The following is an 8111-nucleotide window of genomic DNA, read 5'->3' as shown; positions in this document are numbered from 1 at the left end:
CACCGTGTTAGCCAGGATGGTCTTGATCTCCTGACCTCATGATCCGCCCGCCTCGGCCTCCCAAAGTGCTGGGATTATAGGCGTGAGCCACCGCGCCCAGCGTGAGAAGTATTCTTACTTAAATTAGCAGTCTTTCTATTCCTGACCACCTATCCTAAAGGAATCATCATCAATAATGCCATCTCTGCATACAAAATATATTCTTTAATGATGACTCTTAGCTGAGTTAGCATTTTCACTTTTCCTTTTTCTATTCTTTTTTTTTTTTTTTTTTTTTTTTTTTGAGACAGAGTCTCGCTTTGTCACGCAGGCTGGAGTGCAGTGGCGCGATCTCTGCTCACTGCAAACTCCGCCTCCCTGGTTCACGCCATTCTCCTGCCTCAGCCTCCTGAGTAGCGGGGACTACCCGCGCCCACCACCACGCCCGGCAAATTTTTTTTTTTTTTTTTAGTAGAGACAGTGTTTCTCCATGTTAGCCAGGATGGTCTTGATCTCCTGACCTAGTGATCTGCCCGCCTCAGCCTCCCAAAGTGCTGGGATTACAGGCATGAGCCACCGTGCCCAGCCTATTCTTATTTTTTTTTTTAGCACCACTTGCTTTTGAAGCATTTTTACTTTTTGTATTTCCTTCTTTCTAGAGTTACTATGGTAGGCTGCATCTAAAATGGCTCCTAAGTACCGTACCTTCTGGTTTTCACATCCTTGTGTAATTTCCTCCTCTTGTGCATGGGCTGGACCTAATGACCTGTTTCAAAAGAATAAAATATGGCAAAGTGACAGAATGTCACTTCTGAGATTAGGTTACAAAAGACTGACTTTCATCTTCCTCTCACTCTCTCTTGCTCTCTCACTTGCTCATTCCAACAAAGGAAATTGCCATGTTGCGAACTGCCCAAAGGATAGGTCCATGTGGCAGAAAAAAGGAGGGTAGCCTCTAGTCCACAGCCAGTGAGGAATGGAGGCCCTGAGTCCAACACCCTGATAGGGACTAAGTCCTACCAACATCAACACCTAGTCAAGCCTTAAGATGACTGCAGCACCCGCTCAACACCTTTTATATAGCCTTATGAGAAACCCAGAGCCAAGAGACCCAAGTAGCATTTGCCTAGCTTCCTTACTCATAGACTCTGTAAGAAAATAATTGTTTATTGCTTTAAGGCACCAAGTTTGGGAGTAATTTTTCATACAGCAAGAGATAACTAATACAGATTCTGTTTGATAAATATTAACTTATACCTAACTCAGATTTCACTCAAAGAAATTAATATGCATGTGAGAAGATACATTCTTTACCCAGCCAAGGAAGGTATTGCCTAGGAAAAACTTAGATAGTTGCCAACTGATTGTATCATAATCTCACTTCTGAGTTTAGAAATTAATATTAAAGGACTATAGTTTCCAGTCAGACTTTTCCATTTAAAAACCATGAGGTTCTATTTTTACAAGTCATAGGTACTTAATTAGTTCTCTACTATTCTGTAAAATAATACACTCCTAGTTCTGTGATAACTCTGGTCAATTCTGGAAATAAGTATTCTTCAGTACAAATTACCAGAGCCTGTGGATTTGAATGTATCTATCTGTTTCATTAAGCAGGCTCCATTTTGTGAAACTCAGCTGGAAAACAGACAGTCAACCTGACAATTCTCATAAATAGTTAATTTAATAAATTTTGTTTGTTTTTTGTATAGGGTCTTACTCTGTTGCCCAGGCTGGAGTGCAGTGGCACAATGATGTGTCACTGCAGCCTCAGCCTCCCGACTAGCTGGGACTGCAGATGCACACCACCATGCCCAGCTAATTTTTTAAATTTTTTTGTAGAGACAGAGTTTCACGAAGTTGCCCAGGCTGGTCTCAAACTCCTGGGCTCAAGTCGTTTGCCCACCCCAGCCTCCCAAAGTGCTAGGATTACAGGTGTGAGCCACCACACGTGGCTAATTTTTTTTTTTTTTTTTTTAGACAGAGTTTCCCTCTGTCACCAGGTTGGAGTTTAGTGGCACGATCTTGGCTCCCTGCAACCTCCGCCTCCCGAGTTCAAGTGATTCTCCTACCTCAGCCTCCTGAATAGCTGGAATTACAGGCACGCACCACCACACCCAGCTAATTTTTGTATTTTTAGTAGAGACAGGGTTTCGCCATGTTGGCCAGGATGGTCTTGATCTCTTGACCTTGTGATCCACCCACCACCGCCTCCCAAAGTGCTGGGATTACAGGCATGAGCCACCACGCCCAGCCTAATTTTTTATTTTTTGTAAAGATGGGGTCTCTGTTGCCCGGGCTGGTCTCAAACTCCAGGGCTCAAGTCTTGGCCTCCCAAAGTGCTGAGATTACAGGCATGAGCCACTGTGCCTAACCAAAAAATTATTCTTAAGCTGGTGAGTACATACATAAATGTTTATTATTTTTAAATCTATATATATGTTTTATACAGCCTTTGTTATGTGTAATACATTTCATAAGAAAGGTTTTAAAAAAACAAGCTTTCTGACTTGTTCTGATATTTAAGATTTTGGTAAAAAGTTTTAAGTTTTAAAGAGTGCATGTGGGCTGGTCCGAGTGCAGTGGTGTTTATGACTAATTGATCACAACCAGTTACAGATTTCTTTGTTCTTTTTCTACTCGCACTGCTTCACTTGACTACCTTTAGTAAATAAATAGAGTACATATGGTAGTTAACCAAAAAAAGAGTCTTTTCTAAGCTTCCATTAAGTCTATCATATACTATCATTAATTCCCCTAAGACTGTGTCAAGTTACCTATTTACTGAAGATCAGTTGCTCAGATCCTCCAAAGTTCATTAATCCTTTAGTTTTGGATGATAAAGAGTGAAAAAACAAACGTTAAAGAGAAGCCCACAGAACCAGAGAAAAAAAGAAGTTGCCTCCTTTCTCATCCTGATGTCCTTTTTCAAATGTTTAGTCAGACCCCAAGCGCTACCTTTGACCCTGGTATTACAAGTCCCACTCTGCCTTTACTACTCATCTCTGAACTTTTAATATCTAATTACAATATTCAATGAACTGATATTACATGCCATCATTTTTAAGTTTGGAATTAGATTAAACTTGGAACTATATTGACAAATCTGGTTTGTTTTAGAACTTAATACCACTTAGAACTTTTGTTTATTATGTTTTGTAAATTAAATGCCATTTTTTACCTTTTAAAATTATCTTCCTATTTTTTATTCATTCAGCAAATATTTACATACCTATAGTAAAAGTATAGTAAAAGTATATAAACCTGATATATAGTAATATATCCACAAATGTCCAGGATAGAAATGCAGCAGTGAACAGGCAAGCCTGTGGTCTTTAAATAGATTACCAACTGTAATGTTGTTTGACATTATGTTTTTAAATAACGCATAACCTATTGTTACAGGGAGTTATATGTACCTATATATTACTATATATCTTCCAATATAGGCTTGTAATAAAGTCAGTATACTCACGCTCTCTTTTCTAAGCATGTCTTAACAGGTTAAACCACACAACTGTGATATTTGTATATTATATAATTAACATCTTAAATAACAGCTTTGAAATTTCTTAGTGATAGATTGCACTGCACTAAAATTTGAGACAGGGCTGGGCATGGTAGCTCACCCCTATAATCCCAGCACTTTGGGAGGCCGAGGTGGGTGGATCACCTGAGGTCAGGAGTTTGAGACAAGCCTGGCCAACATGACAAAACCCCATCTCTACTAAAAATATAAAAATTAGCCTGGCATGGTGGCACACACCTGTAATCCCAGCTACTCAGGAGGCTGAGGCAGGAGAATCACTTGAACCAGGGGTGGAGGTTGCAGTGAGCTGAGATTGCACCACTGCCCTCCAGCCCGGATGGCAGAGCGAGACTGTCTCAAAAAATAAATAAATAAAAATTGGGCAGATACACTTAGTATCATACACATTAAAACAGGAAAGGATTAACCCTCATCACACATATACTCAAATCAAAGTTAATGACACTTGGTTTTCTTTTCTTTGTTTTAGTAAAATTACAATTAAAGAAAGAAACTATCTTTGAGAACGTGAACTTTCAGTCTATGGATATTTAATGAAAATAATGATATTAGTTGTCACCTTTGAAGAAGGGAGGATTCAGGGAAGAAAGATGAGTACCATCCATCTGTATTAGATTGCTTAATTGAAGATATTTAGCAAAAGCACACTGGAGACTAATAGAACTGTCCAAAGGTTTTTCTCCTCTTTGATCTATGTATTGTGTCTCACATGACACAAGTGTGACACACCACCTCAAACACAAACTTGCGCTTTCCATTCAAATACCAAACTGGCCAAGTAGGGTGGATAAAGTGCTGTGTCTCCTTCCTGGTACAGTGTGCCAGCAAGGAAAGTCTGTTAGATCACTTCCTGCATCTTCAAAACAAAACAAGTCTTCACGTAAGAGATATTACCACCCCTAGAAAAGTTCCACCCATCAAAATAGGAAATCCTCATCTGTTGCTTACAGCAGTGTCACAAAGGCCTTAAAAATGATTAAATACCTTGACTAAAGAGTTCAGTTTCTAAAAACTTAAGAAAATAATCAGATATTTGCAGAATGATTTATGTATGATGATTTACTACAGTGTTGTTTTATAATGGTAGTAAATTGGAAACCACCTAAACGTCCAGTAACTGGAGATTGATTAGGTATAGGACATCCATATCCACACCAGCCTGGGTGACAGAGTGAAACTTTGCCTTAACAAAATATAAACAAAAAGTAGACAGCTGCAACTGTGGATGGCCAAAGGTCTGGCAGTGATAGGAACAGCTACTTCAATAAAGAGAACAGAAAACTGAAAGCTGTTAATTACACGTTTTCCATTCTGTGCTTTGCTTTCCAGGAAGTCATATGTTCATTAGACTCCTTTTTATTTAAAAACTGGATAATACTTCTTTCCCACCTTATAGTTATCTCCCAAAATACAGTCAACACAATGCTGTGCTTTGGCTACTTTGGCTAAGAATAATCCCAAATCAGCATTTTGAACCAACAGTATCAGACCAGATCAAGAGAGGTAGACTGATGTGTTCTAGCTCTCTGTTATGACCGAGCAGGAAGTTTCCGAGCAAACCTCCACTTCTCAGGAAGTTTACGTCAAACTTAGTATTTACATCCTGTTGAATATAGTCTTATTTTTTTTCAATTCTAGATACTATTTGAATTAAAATGTTTGAGTAATCTGTCCTCAAATTTTTTTTTAACTCTCAATAGACTATATCTGTTCTAAGTGACACATGGAATACCTCCATGACTAATAATGATAAAAGTTAAAGATTGTTTTTAGAATTAAGTACCTATAATTATAACTATTTATATCCCTATACATCATCTCTTATTCATTTGATCTCTCAAGTAGGTCCTTGTTGACTATGTTCTGATTAATTCATTATGCAGTTAATATACTATATGCAAACAAATAAAACCCTCAGTGGAGCATCCTGATATTTCTCTCCAGGACTTACCGTGGGAAAGGTGACAGGATGCTGGGTCTGATGCTTCTAGCAGCTGGCTGTATGACTTTGGCTAAGGCCCTTAACCTGCAGTTTTCTCACCTGAAAATAAGAGGGATGGGTTAAGTGATCTTTAGTATATCTTCTGTGATTGTACTATGCACGAGTGCCAATCTTTATCTTACATACAGTAAAGTCATACTTTATTATATTTGTTTGTTTGTCTTTTGAGACAGGGTCTTACTGTTTCACCAGGCTGGAATGCAGTGGTACAATCATGACTCACTGCAGACTCAACCTCCCAGGCTTAAGCAATCCTCCCACCTCAGCCTACCAAGTAGTGGGGACCACAGGTTCATGCCAGCTAATTTTTTTTTTTAAGAGACGATGTCACCTTGTTGCCCAAGCTGATCTCAAACTCCTGGGCTCAAGCAATCCTCCTGCCTCTGCCTACCAAAGTGCTAGAATTAGAGGCTTGAGCCACTGCTCCTGGTCTCATACTTCATAAATTTAAAAAAAAAGACATATTCTAAGTATAAGCCACAGGACAAAAACTGTGCATCTTCGTAGATGTGCTAGTTAGGATTATGGTTGCAAGTAATAGAAATCTGAATGGATCTTGATTTCTTTTAGATAACAAGGTGAATGTATTTTAAACACATAAAGAGTCTCACAGAACCCAAGGACACAAATTGAACTGGACATAAGAAGCCAGGAAGGTGAATGTCAAAGAGACTCTATCTCATGTGTCCTCCTCCGTTTGTACATCAGCTTCATTCCACCTTCTCTCTGTCCATCAAGTTCTTCTGCTTCCCCGAACCACAAGGTGGAAAACAGAACATGCTGGCAGCTCTTCAGTTTACAAATTATAGTGTGGACACATGAAGAGAGATGGCTGTTTCTCAGTCCAAACGCCATGTCCCAGGAAAAGGCTCCAACCGGCCCACATTGGGGCAGATGTCCATCCCAGGACTTATCAGCTGTCATCTATAGTTGGGACAGCCTCTATTGAAAATGATTTTCACTTCAATTCTGAGGAGTAGGCAGGAAAGAGAAATTTTTAGAAGGAGGATATAAGTAGAAAATCTAGGCTGGGGCCGGGCACGGTGGCTCATGCCTGTAATCCCAGCACTTTCGGAGGCCGAAGCCGGCAGATCACAAGGTCAGGAGTTCGAGACCAGCCTGACCAACATGGTGAAACCCCATCTCTGCTAAAAACAGAAAAATTAGCTGGACGTGGTGGCACGTGCCTATAATCCCAGCTACTCGGGAGGCTGAGGCAGGAGAATCACTTGAACCCATGAGGCAGAGGTTGCACTGAGCTGAGATCACACCACTGTACTCCAGCTGGGGCAACAGAGGACAGAGCGAGGCTCCATTTCCAAAAAAAAAAAGAAAGAAAGAAAGAAAGAGAGAGAGAGAGAGGGAGGGAGGGAGGGAGGGAGGAAGGAAGGAAGGAGAAAGAAAGAAAAGAAAAGAAAAGAAAGAAAGAAAGAAAGAAAGAAAGAAAGAAAAGAGAGAAAGAAAGAAAGAAAGAAAAGAGAAAGAAAGAAAAAAGAAAGAAAAGAAAGGAAGGAAGGAAGGAAGGGAAAGAAAGAAGAAAAGAAAGAAAAGGAAGGAAGAAAGAAAGAAAGAAGAAAGAAAGAAAGAAAGAAAGAAAGAAAGAAAGAAAGAAAGAAAAGATAGAAAGATAAGAAAGAAAGAAAGAAAGAAAGAAAGAAAGAAAGAAAGAAAGAAAGAAAGAAAGAAAGAAAGAAAGAAAAGAAAGAAAGAAAGGAAAGAAAGAGAAAAAAAGAAGGAAGGAAGGAAGGAAGGAAGGAGAGAAAATCTAGGCTGGGTGCAGTGGCTCACATCTGTAATCCCAGCACTTTGGGAGGCCAAGGCAGGTGGATCACGAGGTCAGGAGATCAAGATGATCCTGGCTAACACAGTGAAACCCAGTCTCTACTGAAAATACAAAAAATTAGCTGGGCGTGGTGGCATGTGCCTTTAGTCCCAGATACTTTGGAGGCTGAGGGAGGAGAATGGCTTGAACCTGGGAGGCAGAGATTGCAGTGAGCCAAGATCGTGCCACTGCACTCCAGCCTGGGCAACAGAGCCAGACTCCATCTCAAAAAAAAAAAAAGAAAAGAAAAGAAAAAACAAGAAAATCTAATTGGGGTTCACACACTAAAATATCAGTGTTGATAGTATTTTTAAATTTTGAAATAATTGTAGATTCACAGGAAGTTGAAAAATTAGTGCAGAGAGGTTCTCTGTACCCTTCACCCAGTTTCTCCTAATGGTCAGGTCTTACATAACTATTGTGCAATATCAGTTGTAAATTTTTTATTGAGACAGTTGATTTTCATATTATTTCCCTTTTATTATAGCACATGTGCCTCACTCTTTATGGTAAACATTTTACTGAATAACATACAGAAAAGTGGACAAATCTTAACTGCACAGCTCAATGAATTTCCATGACGTAAATATACCCATGTGATAATCCAGCTCAAGAAACAGAAAATCACTACCACCCCAGAAGACTGCCTCATACTACCATCTTTTAAGAGTGAATCACGGCCGGGCGCGGTGGCTCAAGCCTGTAATCCCAGCACTTTGGGAGGCCGAGACGGGCGGATCACGAGGTCAGGAGTTCGA

The 8111-nt window shown here is 39.7% G+C and overlaps 1 pseudogene; it reads right to left on the bottom strand.

Annotated features, from left to right (window-relative positions):
* LOC108538672 (immunoglobulin-binding protein 1 pseudogene) overlaps nt 1-8111 on the bottom strand; it is a 35541-nt pseudogene that overhangs the window by 7143 nt on the left and 20287 nt on the right.

Source organism: Rhinopithecus bieti, unplaced genomic scaffold, assembly GCF_001698545.2.
Source record: "Rhinopithecus bieti isolate Rb0 unplaced genomic scaffold, ASM169854v2 scaffold_15821, whole genome shotgun sequence".
NCBI lineage: Eukaryota > Metazoa > Chordata > Mammalia > Primates > Cercopithecidae > Rhinopithecus > Rhinopithecus bieti.
The sequence above is the reverse complement of the archived record's forward strand: the minus strand, read 5'-3'. Positions and strand labels throughout refer to the sequence as shown.